General features: G+C 44.1%; 1 long non-coding RNA gene across 1 annotated transcript; it reads left to right on the forward strand.

Annotated features, from left to right (window-relative positions):
- The first annotated feature begins 1,082 nt into the window (after positions 1 to 1,082).
- LOC125961052 (uncharacterized) lies at positions 1,083 to 16,177 on the forward strand. Its single transcript, XR_007471356.1, has 4 exons — positions 1,083 to 1,375; positions 7,224 to 7,314; positions 14,293 to 14,377; positions 15,640 to 16,177. It is a non-coding gene; the product is annotated as an uncharacterized LOC125961052 (long non-coding RNA).
- Positions 16,178 to 16,854: the final 677 nt, after the last annotated feature.

The raw sequence follows: 16,854 nt of genomic DNA on the forward strand, positions 1-16,854 counted from the left end.
AAACACCTGCACCTCCTTCCCATCTGCGCAGAATATCTTTTGTTTTCCCTTTTAGACCCATACTCCAGCTTTCCCCGTTTGTTCTGTGCCCAGGAGATCGATCTGTGCGGACGGCATCAGTGGGTTCTTGGCCAGCTGGGAGTTTCAGAAGGAGACCGGAAGGAAAGAGGGAATGATTCCCTCCTTGCAAGGGCCCTGGAGCTGGCCGTGTCCCTCGCTGCTTCTCCTAAGTTGGTCCACTCTCCAGGACTCTCCGTCTCCTGTGGGAAAAGTTCAGCAGCCACTAAGCTGCTATACTCTCCCTTGCGATTCTTCTACATCTACATCCTTGCAGATAAGCCCTCCTCTAAATATAAATAAATTGATGGGCCATGGATACCCTGACCGGTATACACTGACCCAGCACAAACTCCAGGGAGTCCTTTGTAGGGACCTACCTGTTACATCACAGTGCCATTTGCTTCCCTGTCTGCCTACCAGATTGCTTCATTTCACCTTGTTTTATAGATATTCAAGCTGCCCACCCACACTTTGTGATCAGCTACGACACCCTGGGCTGTGGCCTAGGCACTGCAGATTCAGAGGTTAATAGATGACCATTCCTGACCTTGAAGATCCCCCACTCTAGTGCAGGAGATAAGATGTAGGCCCTGTTTGTGGCTCTGAGCACAGGACCAGTCACCTCTCTGCTCGTGTTCAAATACCAGCTCCACCACTGACTAGCCATGTGATCTGGGCACATTTCTCTCTCTGAGCCTCAGTTTCCTCATCTGTAAGTGGAAATAACAGCAGCTGTCTCAGAGAGTGGTTGTAAGGATTAAAGTAGCACTCTGTAAGTGTCCATTATTATTTTTATTATAGCAAGTGCTTACTTAGTGTACATGAAATGATGACTGAATTTATTCTCTCATTGGATCTCTATAACAACCCTTCCTCCACCCTTCCCCACTATATGCATTCCAAGTAGAGAACAAAGGAATTCCTTTTCCCATTTTAAAGATGGAGAGATTCAGAGTGAATGAATGAATGAATAAATGAATACATGAATATCTAACCCACTCAACCTGTTCTATGTCCCCCACCTCCTCCCGGTGTCCATAGCTGGGCTGTTTGTCTGGAAAGCTGGGAGCTCCGAGTCCTGGAGAAGTGATCCTGGCTTTCTCTCCAACGTTCCAGCTCTGGGGATGGTGCCAAGAGCTCCACGCGATCTGCTCTGTGTCTAACACGGTCTGGGGGCAGGTGCTTCTGGGCTTTGTAAACACTGGGCCTCTGGGCTCTGCCCCAGGAGCCCCCAGCTTCCCAGAACCGGCTCCCCAGTTCCTGTTCAGCTGCTGCTCTTTCTGTAAGGCCTTCGCAAGCCTCGCTGCCCCTTCTGGTAAGTGCAGGGGCCAGGAGGGAGGTTCCACTTTCACATTCGCTACCACGCCCACAGGAGGGACATTTCTCAACGTGGAGGGGAAATTTCCTTTCTCTTTAGGCCTAACCTCAAGCTTGCTCCTTAACTCATTTTTTTTTTTTTTTTCAGGATGTACTTAATTCTCCGCCGAGGCTCAGGTCTCCCCACAGTATAAACTTGACTCTACTCCAGAAATAAGGGAGAACCATTACACTGCCGAGCCCCTACTGCAGTCCTGGCCTGCCCTGTGCTCAGGTGGGCTCTTCGTGCATCCTGATGTGCCCCTTCCCATGCCCCTATTGTACAGATTTGGGGACTGAGGTTCAGGGCAATGGAATGACTAGGGCTGGAATGTTCAAATGGGAAAACCTACCCCTTAGAGCTTTAGAAACACTTAGACATGGCCACAGAAAAGGAGTCCCCAAATGGAATTAATCTTGGCTGCTTCTGTACCACGTACTTAACTCTGTTCCTCTGCTTCCTGTAATCTAAATGTTTATTTGTGTCCATATCTGTCTCTCCTACTGGACTGCCCCTTCTCAACGGCAGAGAAGGTGACTCACTCGTGTTCTTCTCCCTGGCCCCAGCATATAGAGTGAGACAGGAAGGGACTGCTGGTCTGAGAAGTTAAAGCAAGCCAGTGGGCCTGGTGGTAGAGAATTAATGGAGGGGGAATGCAGGGTGGGCTGGAGTGAAAAAGCACGGCCAGACCATGGAGGACCCTGTAGGCCATGGTGAGGTATCTGACTTTAATTCTAAGAGCAAAAGGAAGCCACTTAAGGCTTTTGAGCAGGGCCTTTACATGTTACAACAAAGTAACCTGGCTGTAGTGTGGAGAATAGATTGGAAAGTAACAGATGACGAAGCTCAGTGAGGAGCTTGTCCCAGTAGACCAGGCAAGAGATAGGAGAGTCTCTCCAGGTCAGTGTTTCTCAGACTTGAGTGGGCATCAGAATCCCCTGGAAGACCTGTTAAAACACAACTTGCTAGCCCCACTCCCAGAGTTTCTGATTCAGTAGGTCTGGCGTGGGGCCTGAGAATTTGTATTTCTAGCAAGGTCCCAGGTGATGCAGTTGCTGCTGGCTTTAGGGAAAGAGAGAAGGGAAAGGGTGAGCGAGACACAGTCTTATCCTCAAAGACCTTTCATTTTATGGGAGCACAGTGTGAATAGTGCAATTCTAGAGAAGTGGATGCATCTGCATTGTGACAGTCCAGGGAGGGACCTCTCCTCCAGTGTGGGGTGATGGAGAGGGTCAGAGGAAGCTTTCTGGAAGAGGAAACTCTTGAATTGAGTTATAATAGTTAAGTAGAAGTCAACCAGGTGAGGGGGATCAGCAGGAGAGATAGGAAGGAGAAAATGTTCAAGTCAGAGGGCAGACCTTGAGCAAAAGCAAGGAAGTGAGGAATAGTATGATGTGTTTGGGCAATTGATCAAGAGACTTCAAAATGAAGCTGGTATATCATGAAGGGCTTTGTATGCCCTACACATTAAAGAGTTTTGACTTTATACTGTGGAGCAGAAGTTTGAAAACGTTTTCGGGGGGGAGGGGTGCATAATGCAACGTGAGAGATGTCACAGAGCCCTCTGAGAACCTGATCAAAGTTAATGTGCACACAAGCAGAATATGGTGTGCATTTCAGGGTGTTCAAAAATTTGCTGAAGCCTATCCATGAACTTAAAAAAAGAAATCTCTGCAGTGGATGATGGGTTTTAAGCAAATATTTGTCTTCATTACATTTTAGTTTAGAAGGACCTCTCAGCGGCTATTAAAGAATGGATTTGATCAGAGGTAACTGGGTAAAAAGTAATAAACAGCAGTGTGGGCGGGGACCAGTTTAACACCTATACACAAGTGTTAGGTTGGTAAGTGTCAAGATCAGACTTGCTTTTTAGCAAAGTCACTGCTCAATTCAAGAAGTGTTGCTTGAGAGCTGAGCTCAGAGGCTGTCTTTGCATGGCTTAAATCTAGGCTGATGGGTAATGTAAACCAGCAAGAAGGAGCCGTCTCCATCCTTACCCCACCTACTGGAATCTGCCGGTCATCAGTCAGCTGAGGCCCAGATACCCCAGGCCTTTGAGGGCCAGAAGCCAAGGACGTGAAGGAAGGCAGCACTCTGATGAGCTGGGGAGAGGCCAAAAGGGCAAAGTGGGCTAGTGAGTGTTTGGGAGGTGGCCAGAGTGTCATTCCTTCCAAAGGTTTTGCAATAGCTCTAGGAAGCACACAGAGCTAAGATGATTATCTCTGTTGGACAGATGGGACACCGAAGGCCAGAGAAGGTGAGAACTTTACAAAAGACACGTAGCAAACATCAGGGCAAAACTGGAAGAGGAATCATCAACACCGGACTCGAGTCAGTGGCTCGCCTTGGGCTGACCCGGGTGTAAATTTTGCCATGGCTTTTCGTGGTGGCTCTGTGATCCTGTAATTCTATGATTCTAGCAAAAAGGCTCTCCACCATTAGCTCAATTCCTTTACTTTCTTTTGATCTATATCTGCCTTTTCAGCCAAGACCTTACCATCGACCACCTGTGAAGCTTGGAGCCAGCCGTTTGTCCCCTCTGCCTTGAGTTTTCTCCTCACCTGTAAAACAAGATGATGGCACTAAATGTCCACAAAGCCTTTGTCTTCTCTGAACTACAGTGGTTCTACAAAGCCTTCTGTGATCCAAAATTCTGCCCCAGCTTTGATGTGACAACAGGACGTTCACCGGCCAAACTCCTTTTATATACAGTTACCGAGGAATAAGAAGAAGAAGAATGATAATGATTAACATTTATTTCCTCCCATGGGCCAAGAACTGATCTAAGTACTTTTAAGCTTCAAAACAACTTTTTTTTTTGGGGGGGTACGCAGGCCTCTCCCTGTTGTGGCCTCTTCCGTTGCGGAGCACAGGCTCCGGATGCGCAGGCTCAGCGGCCGTGGCTCACGGGCCCAGCCGCTCTGCGGCATGTGGGATCTTCCCGGACCGGGGCACGAACCTGTGTCCCCTGCATCGGCAGGCGGACTCTCAACCACTGTGCCACCAGGGAAGCCCCCAAAACAACTTTTTAAGGGAACTGCTATTATTGTTTCCATTTCATAAATGAGAAACCTAGAAACACACAGAGAGGTTACATTACTTAATATAAGGTCATACAGTTAACAATTTGTGGAACCAGGGTTCAAACCCAAGCAGTTGGCTCAGGGTCCATGCTCTTTTCCCCAGGAGCTGAAGAGTGAGGGGTTAAGGGTACAGGGAAGGTATGGGAACTACCAAGTGAAGCCTCAGTGACAGGAGGCTCACTACCCCTCAGTGGCATATTTTATCATCATCCCCATCTCCATAGCAAGTTGTGCTATGTCCTGCTACCTCCCACCCCCTGCAAGGGGACACTTGTAAGAAGTTATCTAGTGACTTGTGGAAGGAGTTGCCAGATTAAGCAAATAAAAATACAGGATACCTGGTTAAATTCGAATTTCTAATAAAAAGTAAATAATTTTTTTAAGTATAAGTCTATCCCATGCAACATTTGGGACATACTTATACCAAAAACTTTTTCATTATTTATCTGAAATTCAAATTTAACTGGGCATCCTATATTTTATCTGGCAAACCTACTTCCAGTACAATAAAAATGAGGATAAGTGATGACACTTTCCCTCTAGAAGACTGAATGTGTATTATTATTCTTTGGCTCACTGGTCCAGAAGGTTGATGTGATGGGCTTGGCGGAATCATTTTCAAGGGAATAGGGATGACCTCTCCTTCCTTATCTCAGTTGGGAAGTCCTGTGGGGCTTCCAAAATCACCCCTGAGGGAACCTGGAACAGCCTTCTGAACTGAAGCGGAACTCGCCAGAATGATCTGGAACAGGGCTTGCTCACTGGCTGCCCACGTTCCTGTCTCAGTTTCCAGTGCCCTGCTCACCACTTAGAAGGTGACATAAACGGAGATCTCCCTCCTTCTCTGCTCCCCAATAGATTCCCAGGGCCCTTTAGGACATTCGGGTCTTCAAACACTAATTACTGCTCCTCTCTGAACCTTAGTAATCTCTTCTGTGATAATTAGAGAAAAATTAAGAAAAGCACATATTAGATTCTCAAGTTAGAGTGGGTCATTTCTTGGGTTTTCCTCATACTGAATATTATAGAGTCCTGGGAGAAGAATACCAAGGCCCAAAGATTTTCTGACCTTAACAACATGTTGTGAATTCCCAAAAATCCCCCCTAGGAAATGAGTTTTGAAATATAAATATGTGGGGTTACTCCATAGCTGAGACAGCTGTGGTGAAGCTTGCTTTCTCATGGCTGGCATCCCAGACAGACCCCGGGCTTGACCGGACTCCTACCTCCTCATCACAACCTGACCCCGGGCTTCCCTCTCTCCCTCTCCCTCACCACCTCCCACCCGTGCCCTGTGTGGAGTGGTTTCTATCAACAGAGCCTGTTTCAGCTCATTGGGAAACTGGCTGCTCACATGCTTTCAATCTGCTTTGCCTTCCCTGATTACCGAGATGTCCCAGACCAAATCACACTTAGATGAAATGCATTTGGGTGGGTGGACCCTGCCTGTCTCAGCAGAAATATTAGAGCAGCCGCCTAGAGCACAGCCGAGACTTACACAAAATGCAGATCAGCATCCCCAAAGCAAAGGGAATTGTGAAAAGTGTTTTGTATTAACGTTCTCGAATATATACATTTATAGGCATTCTGATTAGACCCCAGGCAAATGTCATACTACTTCCTTAAAAGAATTAATTTAAAAAGGATTTAGAACAGAACAAAAACAAAACTTTCTTGGGTTTTATAGCACTATGGGCTGGATAGCAATTTATCTTCCTCCTTGCCCTACCTAAGGTGCAGCACTTCTCACTGTGGGGCTGTGAAGAATGGGGTCCCAGCTTTTTTTCTAAATATTTTCTGATTAGAAACCTCTAAGCTGACGTTATTAGCCAGACGTGTCTTTGGCTTTGTCAGCTGGAGCCAGAATAGCCTCATCATCATTACCTTCATTATCCCGAGGCTGAGAGTCATTGATCACTTATTTTGTGCCAGGAATTTTGCTAAATATTCTACATGATTTATGTCACTGAATTCCCTAATGACCTCCTATGAGAGGTACATTTTTTTCATTAAGATTTTATTTTCTTAGAGCAATTTAAGGTTCACGGCAGAACTAAGGGACGGTACTGAGATGTCTTACGTAACCCCCTGCCCCGACACATGTACAGACTCCTCCATTATGAACGTCCTCCACCAGAGCAGTATGTTTGTTTTAGTCGATGAACCTACAATGACACATCATAATTACCCCCAAATCCATAGTTTACCCTTGGTACTGTACATTCTATGGGTTTGGACAAATGTGTAATGACATATATCCATCATTGTAACATTATACATAGTACTTTTTCTGCCTTAAAAATCCTCTGTGCTCTACCTATTCATCCTCCCCGCCCCTCCCAACTTCTGGCAACCACTGATCTTTTTACTGTCTCCATAGTGTTGCCTTTTCCAGAATGTCGTATACTTGGAATCATACAGTATAAGCCTTTTCAGATTGGCTTCTTTCACTTAGTATTATGCATTTAAGTTTCCTTTCATGGCTTGATGGTTCATTTATTTTTAGCACTGAATAATATTTCATTGTCTAGATGTACCACAGTTTATTTATCCATTCACCTTGGTTGCTTCCAAGTTTTGGCAATTATAAATAAAGCTGCTATAAACATCTTTGTGCAGGTTTTTGTTTGGACATAAGTTTTCAACGACTGTTATTGCTAAATGTATTTAGTTTTGTAAGAAACTGCTAAACTGTCTTCCAAAGTGGCTGCACTATTTTGCAGGTTCACCAGCAGTGAATGAGAGTTCCTGTTGCTCCACATCCTCATCAGCCCTTGGTGTTGTCAGTGTTCAGGATTTGGGCCATTCTAATAGGTATGTAGTGGTATATCATTGCTTTAATTTGCATTTCCTTGTTGACATATGATGTGAAGCATCTTTTCATATGCTTATTTGCCATCTATATGTCTTCCTTGGTGAGGTATCTGTTAAGTTCTTAGCTAATTTTTTAATCAGGTTTGTTTTCTTGTCATTGAATTTTAAGATTTCTTTATATATTTTGGATAACAGTCCTTTATCAGATGTGTCCTCTACAAATATTTTCTCCTAGTCATGGCTTATCTTCTCCTTTTCTTGACATTGTCTTTCACAGAGCAGAAGTTTTTAATTTTAATGAAGTGCAGCTTAATGATTATTTCTTTCATGGCTCATATCTTTGGTGTTATATCTAAAAAGGCATTATCATACCCACATCTAGGTTTTTTTCCTATGTCATCTTCTATGTTTTATACTTTTAAGTTTTAAATATAGGTCTGTGATCCATTTTGAGTTAATTTTTGTGGAGGGTATAAGGTCTACATCTAGGTTCATTTTTTTTTTTTTTTGCATGTGTTCATCTAATTGGTCCAGCACCATTTGTATAAAAGACTAAATTTTCTTCATTGTATCACCTTTGTTCTTTTGTCAAAGATCAGTTGACTATATTTATGTGGGTCTATTTCTGGGCTCTCTACTCTGTCCACTGATCTGTCTATTCTTTCACCAGTACCACACTGTCTTGATTACTGTAGCTTTATATAATAAGTCTTGAAGTTGGGTAGTTTTAGTCCTCCAGCTCTTCTCCTTCCATATTGTGTTGGCTATTTGGGGCCTTTTGTCTCTGCATATAAACTTCAGAAATAGTTTGACAATATCCACAAAATAACTTGCTGGGATTTTGATTGGGATTAGATTGAATCTACAGATCAAGTTGTGAAGAACTTGACACTTATCAGTATTTTGATAATACTGATTCTTCCTATGCATATATTTGGTTTTTCTTTAATATCTTTTATCAGAGACCTGTAGTTTTAATCACATAAATTTCATCCATATTTTGTTAGATTCATACGTAAGTATTTCATTTTTTGGGGTGCTAATGTAAATGGTATTATATTTTTACTTTCAAATTCCATTTGTTCATTGCTGGTTGTGGGAGAGCAATTGACCTTTATATATTGACCTGTATACTTCAACCTGGTAATAATCACTTATTAGTTCCAGGAGATTTTTGCTAATTCAGATTTTCTTAGATGATCATGTCATCTGAAGACAAACACAGTTTTATTTCTTCCTTCCCAGTCTGCATACCTGTTATTTTCTTTTCCTTTCTGGTCTTAGTGCATTAGCTAGAACTTCCAGTATGATGTTGAAAAGGAGTTGTGAGAGGGGCATCCTTGTCTTGTACCTGACCTTAGTGTGAAAGCTTTGAGTTTCTCATCGTGTGTGATATTAGTGGGGTTTTCGTAGATAATCTTTATCAAGTCGAGGAAGTTCTCCTTTATTCATAGTTCACTAAGAGGTTTTATCATGAATGTTGTTGGATTTTGTCATATGCCTTTTCTGCATCTATTGATATGATCATATGATCAAGTGATTTTTCGTTTTTTTTTTTTTTTTCTGTACGCGGCCCTCTCACTGTTGCGGCCTCCCCCATTGTGGAGTACAGGCTCCGGACGCGCAGGCTCAGCGGCCATGGCTCACGGGCCCAGCCGCTCCGCGGCATGTGGGATCTTCCCGGACCGGGGCACGAACCTTCGTCCCCTGCATCGGCAGGCGGACTCTCAACCACTGCGCCACCAGGGAAGCCCTCTTTTTTTTTTTTTGATTTTTTTTGATTTTTTTTGATTTTTCGTTTTTAACTTGTTGATGTAACAGATTACATGAATTGATTTTCTAATCTTCAACCAGGCTTACTTACCTGGGATAAATCCCACTTGGTTGTGTGCATAATTCTTTTTATATATTGTTGGATTTAATTTGCTAATATTTTGAAGATTTTTACATCTATGTTCATGAGAGATATTGGTCTGTAGGTTTCTTTTCCCATAATGTCTTTGTCTGTTTTTGATATTGGGGTAATGCTAGCCTCATAGAGTAAGTTAGGAAGTATGCCTTCGGCTTCTATCCTCTGAAAGAGATTGCAGAGATTTAGTAAAATTTCTTTAAAATGTTTGGTAGAATTTACCACTGAACCCATCTGGGCCTGGTGCTTTCTGTTTTGGAAGGTTATTAATTATTGAATCAATTTTTTAATAGACATTGGCCTGTTTGGGTTATCTATTTCTTCTTGTGTGAGTTTTGGCAAGTTGTGTCTTTCATGGAATTGATTTATTTCATCTAGGTTGTCAAATTTGTAGGTATAGAGTTGTTCATAGTACTCTTTTATTTCCCTATAATAGCCATAGGATCTGTAGTGATGTCGAAGGATATACAATTTTTAATACCCATTTTATGGATGAGGAAACTGAGAGTTAACAAGATTGATAGCCCAGGATCACAGAGCTAATCAAGGGGAAAGCTGGTGTTCTAACCCCAGACTGTACAACCCAAGGCTGCAACATTCAATCTTGGTGACCCTTGCTTCCCACGGTTTGGTAGCAAGGCAGTTCTGGGAACATTCTAGGTACTTGGTAACTATTTGGGCAAGGAGATTAAAGAGTCTCACTCATTTTTCAGGGTCCCCCTCAAAACTCTCCTGGATGTATATAGTAGATCCATCCCTCCTCTTTGTACTTCCCTGGTCTATGAAGGCATTTATGAGAGTCTGAGCTCCTTTGAGGTGACAAGAGGACATAATGCAAAAAAGGAAAATACTCTGATGCCAGACAGAGCTGGATTTAAATGATGGCTCAAATTTTAACCAACTCTATAGAGATGGGACAGAGAACTTCTCTAAATTTTTGTTTCCTCACCTATAAAATGGGTAAAATTTCACTTGCTTCACAGGATTGTTATAAGTGTTAACTAGAAAAATTTAGCCTGCATTCAGGCATCCAGTATTTTTTGAGCACCTGTTATGTGCAGAGGCCATTAGGAACTTATTAATGTCCATTACTATCCTTTAAGGACAGAGATTTTATATTCCATTCTTTTCATCCCCATGACCCAGTAGAGAACCTAGAACAGAATGTGTGCTCATGAAATGGGGAGCATATGATGTTTACATAAATTAATAAATAAATACAATAAAAGTCAAAACTCATGACATGACATATTTACATAACCCACCCAGTTTATCTCTGTGGCCTCATCTACCACCCCTCCCCTCCAGCTACACATGACTAACTGGCATTCAGCAAACAAGCCATGTCCTTCCATGTCTCAGCATCAACCCAGTCCTCAAATAATTCTCTGTCTTGAATGCCTGCCACACCCCTTTTGTCCACCTGGCGAGCTACTCAGTAGAATTAGTTTTACCTTATGGAAAATTCAGAATAAATCTTCTACTCTGCATGACAGCCTTTCAAATAATTGAAGTCAGTCTTCATGACTCCCTTCCTTGTGCTATCCTTCCAGGTCATATTTTCTTCCTCCTTACCAATAATTCTTGTAGGTGACGGTCTCTGAATCCCATACCATCTCGGGTCCTCCCTATTTTACCAGTTGCCTCTTAGTCATTCTTTCACTGGCTATTTACTGAGTGCCTACTAGATGTAATATAGTGGTCCCCAACCTTTCTGGCACCAGGGACCAGTTTCATGGAAGACAGTTTTTCCACAGACTGGGGCAGGGAGGGGGATGGTTTCAGGATGATTCAAGTGCATTACGTTTATTGTGCACTTTATTTCTATTATTATTACACTGTAATATATAATGAAATAATTATACAGCTCACCATAATGCAGAATCAGTGGGAGCCCTGAGCTTGTTTTCACTTGCCACTCACTGATAGGGTTCTGATATGAGTCTGCAAGCAGTTGATTTATTATGGTCTCTGTGCAATCAAACCTCTCTGCTGATGATAATCTGTATTTGCAGCCGCTCCCCAGCGCTGGCATCATCGCCTCAGCTCCACCTCAGATCATCAGGCATTAGATTCTCATAAGGAGCGCGCAACCTAGATCCCTTGCGTGCGCAATTCACAGTAGGGCTCGAGCTCCTATGAGACTCTAATGCCGCTGCTGATCTGACAAGAAGTGGAGCTCAGGCAGTAATGTGAGCGATGGGAAGCAGCTGTAAATACAGATGAAGCTTTGCTCGCTTGCTTGCCGCTCGCCTCCTGCTGTGCGGCCCGGTTCCTAACAGGCCACAGACCAGTACCAGTCCATGGTCTGGGGGTTGGAGACCCATGATGTAAGATAAAATAGATTTTGTCACAAGAATAAAAGTTTATGAGGCTTATATTCTCGTGAGAGGAGCTGGACAACAAACAAATAAAAATTGAATATATATGTTGGCTGTAGATGTGTCAGGAAGAAAAAGAAAATGAGCATGTGAGGAGAGGAGAAGGCAGAGTGTAAAGATTATGCATAGGGTGGTCAGGGAATACAGTCCTATTTAAGTGGGATGCTGAAGGAAATGAGGGAGAAACCATGTGGCTATCTGGGGGAGGTGTATCCAGATGGAGAGAAAAACAAGTACAAGTGCCCTCTGGCAAGAGTGTCTTGTGTTTGTGGCAGTTCCAGGAGGCCTACGTGATGGAGCACAGGGAGAGGGAGAAATCACAGTTAGAGGTGAGTTCCAAGAGGAACTGGAGGCAGATTACATAGGTCCTCTAGGACAGTGAGAAGAACATCATTTTAAGTGAGATGGAAATTTAGCAGGGAGTTTATCTGAATCACTTGAAGACTTCTCTCTGGAGACTTTACAAAGTTCAGTTTTAGAGGAACAAACATGGAAGCAGAGAGACCTAGTTAGGGGCTATTGCAATAACCACAGCAGGAGATGATGGTTGCTGGAAACAAGGTAGTTATGTTTCAAATGCGTATGATGCACTAGAATTCTGGATGTACTTTGAAAGCAGAGCCCACTGCATTTGTTAAAGGATCAAGCGTGGAGCAGAAGACAGTGTACCTCAGCCTCCTTCTCTATAAAATAGGGATAATATTTGTACCTCACAGTTGTTAAGGTTTACAGTGGATGCTCAAGAAATGTGAATTTCCTCTCTCAGCAGCACAGTGCTCCAATTGGCAGTGATCACAGGACCATTAATCATGGTAGATTATTCAGAGTCTGGGTGGGGAGGAGAGATGATGAATTTCAAGTACCTGTGGGACACCCAAAGGGAGAGGTATGATTGGAAAGATGTAGTGCATGATTTAGGATATAGTTCAGGATAAAAGTTTGGTAGGTGTCATTGTATGTAGCAGCTGAAACCACTGGGATAAGTCAAGAATAGTGTCCTTTCCATTACCATAGTAATACTGTGCAATATTCATGGAACTAATATATACCTTAAAGAAATCACAGCATCATTAAAAGCAGAATGAAAAATCTGGTATCATATGAAATGAGGGAATAATTGTTCCAGAATTTTGGAATAAGGGAAGCCAGGGAAACTGAGCTGACACATTGTATGAGCTTCTTGGAAATGTAGTATAAAGGGAACCGAGCATCTCCATGGTTGTTAGTAATCAAGGAAAGGAAGAAAGTTTAGGCAACATGGATATAAATCAAGGAGGTGTGAGTCTTCATCCAGGCCTTCCCTTTACACTGTGTTATCGGCTTTTTAACATTAGCCATGGAATTGTTACCTGTTTGATTGGCTGATAGCACATCTGGTTGCTCAGATCTGGATTCTGTATCTATGGGCATGCTGGCTTTGTGCAGATGTGTGGTCCACGGGAGCCCCCAGGGATGGTACCCACATGACAAATTCCATGCAACTATTTGCGTGTTGCAAAGGCTAGTCCCCTCCCTCGCTGGTTTACTGGTATCTCTCCATCTGCCCCAGTTACTTGGGAATCAGCAGAACTGGGCTCTTTCCTGGCTCTGTCATCACCCAGTGGCATCTGTGTGTTGAGATGATTGATCTGCTCTGCACTCTTGCACAACCATGTGTGGTCTGACCCCACAGTGTGTGAAGGTCACCAATACACTATGATCCCAGAAGAGGGGGGTCAGGATGAGCCAGAGGGGATGGGTGCCTGGAAATATTGTATAAGGATAGACTGAAAGAACAAGGGATTTTTTTTTTTTTTTTTTTGCATGGGGAATAGGAGATTCAAGTAGGATGTGTCTTCAAACGCTTTAAGGGCAAATATTTGGGTGAGAAATTGACTTGTTCCTCTTCCGTACTGACTAATATATGGATGTGTCAAAGAGATACATTTTGGCCCATCATTATAAAAGATATTTCTAATAACATTTGCCATCCATCAGTGAAATGAACTGTCTTTGGAGGAGGATGACTGATGGAACCCTCTTAGTTTGGGTTCAAGCATTGGATCTGAGATTGGACTAGATGAATAACACCTTCTTGCCTCCTCTCCCCACCTTCCCATTATCCCCCCTTCCTGTCTCTGTGGTCCTCTGGCTTATCCTGAGGAACAAACCTACATGGGCTTTTACTAAGTGGGAGTCGAACCTTAGGCCCCTTTGTGCGCAAGTTGCAAACTGTCAATTTGACCCAAGATGCCCACAAGCCGTTTTGAGTGATTAATAGGAAAGGCAAGTACCTTTCATTCCTCAGGGCTACCAACGACCATGTGGTAAATGACTTCATCTGAGCACTGAATAGCACCCCACCCCCTGAGGATTACTTCTCCCTGGTTGACCCCAGGTCAAGGCTGATCCATTTTGCTTTGAGGGGAAGAATGTGAAGCATGTCCTCTGTGAAAGCCCAGAACAGATGTTATGTTTTCTTTCATGACTGCCTTTGCTAAGTGGCTTGTGAGCTGGGCCCTTGGACATCAAGCCAGGCTTGGCCAGGACAGCTAATCAAGAGATGATCAGGTCCCTCAGACAAAGGGGGAAAGTCCAGTGGGTACGATGGAGGAAGGTGAGCTGTCCCCAAAGCCGGGGGAGTATAAAGGAGTCCTAAAACCCGAAAGAACCTAACAGGCCAAATAGTTTGACCTCTTGATTTTACAGATGAAGAAACTGAAGGTCGGAGAGACAGGGAATTCCTGAAGTCATGCAGAAAATCAAGACCCACCAGGACTAGGATTAGAGCGAGGTGAGTGAGGCGCCTACATGACCCTGTGACCCCTCCTGAAATTTTGCACCCTAGGTAACTCATTTGCTTCACCCTAGCCTCAGTCCTGAACCCTGTACCACCCAAGCTAGAGAACTCACCTGCCACACTCAAAGTCCCTTCGGAGAGGTTCTATCCATGGAAGGTGCCATGTTTTCTTGCATATGATCCTGCCCCAATTGGACCAAAGAAGGACCCCTGACCATAGGCAGCCAACATGCAGCCTAGCCAGCATCTTGGGCTAGTCTGGTGTGGGCAGCTGTCCCATGGGGCCTAAAGGGATTTAACTGGACAATCAGATTTTCTCTGGGGAATTTGAATCAGCAATAAGACGACACAGTCTTTAGTGTTTGAGAGATAAAGTCAAGGGCATTCTTGCACCTCAGTTCTGTTACTTTCATTGTTCTGTATTCATTCCTGTGATGTTCATCCTGGGAAGGGAGAGAGGGATGACCAGTCCTGTGCCTCTCCCAATTTCTGCCTGTTGCTAATGGGTACACTAATGTGCACCCATTAGTGTACATTAGTGTACTCTAATGTGCCACTGTTCAGACTTCTCGCCACTGTGGAGACCACCTGCCTCCCATCATCCATTTATCAAACAATGAGTGAACAGCTCCTTTTCATTAGGCACAAAGGTGAATAACACTTGGTCCCTAATCTTAGGAGTTTACACCTTAGCAGGAGAAGCAGATGCAAAAGAGATAATTATAGTACCATGTGATGAGTATAACGATGGAAAAAAGCCACATATCGTTGGGGCACCAGGAAAAGGTGCATAACCCATCTGGCAGAACCAGGAGTGAATGAAAAGAAGACTTCCTGGAGGAGGCGTTGCTTGCACTGAGTTCTAAGCAATGAGCAGGATTTTGCCACATGAAGAGTAGGGGAAAAGCATTCTAGGCTTGATCAAAGTATAGAGCTAAGGACCAGCACATGTGGAGGAACTGCGAACATTTGGACAGTTGTATGAATTTCAAGTCAGGGCAGAGCAAGGAGGAGGACGCTGATCCTTGTAAGCCAGGCTAAGGAGCTTGGACTTCGTATACCAGGTGAGCTCTCACACACTGGTAATCCAAGGCTACACTCAGTGCCAGGACAACTGTACTTGGCCCATGGAGGATTTCACAGAATTCTGAGTTTGAATGCCTTTAGACAGCTATGCTTCAGTTCACCATAATCCCCACTGCTCCCCATTGCCTACCCATGGTCCTGGCACTTTTATTTCCTACCTCCATCTGTAGGCGCTGAGGACATGGTCTCTGCTCTGGATGGTGGAGAGACTCTGAAGAGTTTTTGGAGGCATGATCAGGCCTCTGCTTTACAAAAGTTCCCTTGGATGAGGCAGAAGAGGGATTTTATGGGCACTTTGGAGGCAGAGAAGTCGTTTGCCGGCCATTACGATAATCCAGGCCAGACATCCCTGGTGGTGCAGTGGTTAGGAACCCGCCTGCCAATTCAGGGGACATGGGTTCGAGCCCTGGTCTGGGAAGATCCCACAGGCCGTGGAGCAACTCAGCCTGTGTGCCCAGCTACTGAGCCTGTGCTCCAGAGCCTACAAGCCACAACTACTGAGCCCGTGTGCCACAACTACTGAAGCCTGCACACCTAGAGCCTGTGCTCCACAACAAGAGAAGCCACTGTGATGAGAAGTCCGTGCACCACAACGAAGAGTTTTCCCTGCTCACTGCAACTAGAGAAAGCCCGCGCGCAGCAACGAAGACCCAACGCAGCCATAAATAAATAAATAAATAAAATAAAAATTGTAAAAAATGAAAAAAATTCTGTAAAACATTAATTAATTAAAAAATAATAATCCAGGCAAAAGATGTCAAGGGCCTGGAAATATGCCAGAGGAGGGCTAGTAAGCACTGAGCGATGGCCCCTCCAGCCGCTCTTGTGCATTTTGGAAGCCATGTGGGAGAGGGTGATGGACCTGGAGCCAGCAATTCTGTGTCCAGCACCACTCTACATGACAGAATGCTGTGAGTCCCTAACCTGCTGGGCGCCTCCTATGCCCCCAGGCTTAACATCCATCATCTCTGGCCAAGATCCCAACAATCCTGTGGAGCTATGCCCCCTCCCCAACCATTCTACAAAGGCTTAGAGAGGTTGGGCAGCTCCCATGAAGGGTCCTTGCTACGTGGTTGGTCAGGAATTCAGAACCAGGGTGAGGTGTCTGCAAAGCCGGGACGTGCTCTGCTCTATTCCCCTCACACGCTGCCCAGTAGGTTTGTCTGGACATTGTCCAGAGACCAGAGGCTATGACAGCAACATCTTTGGGAGCTGACCCAGCAGAGAATTAATATGGACTTTGGGAGAGAGAAAAAGAACTGAGGGTAAACTATCCAAGAGGCCAAGCTGAAATGTGTGTTCGAGTATGTGTATTTGGTTTGGTAAAGCCCTGCTACCTTTCTCTCAGAAAAGAAGAAAAATTCTAAGTGCATTTATATGTTAGA

This window comes from Orcinus orca, chromosome 1 (assembly GCF_937001465.1).
Source record: "Orcinus orca chromosome 1, mOrcOrc1.1, whole genome shotgun sequence".
Lineage (NCBI taxonomy): Eukaryota > Metazoa > Chordata > Mammalia > Artiodactyla > Delphinidae > Orcinus > Orcinus orca.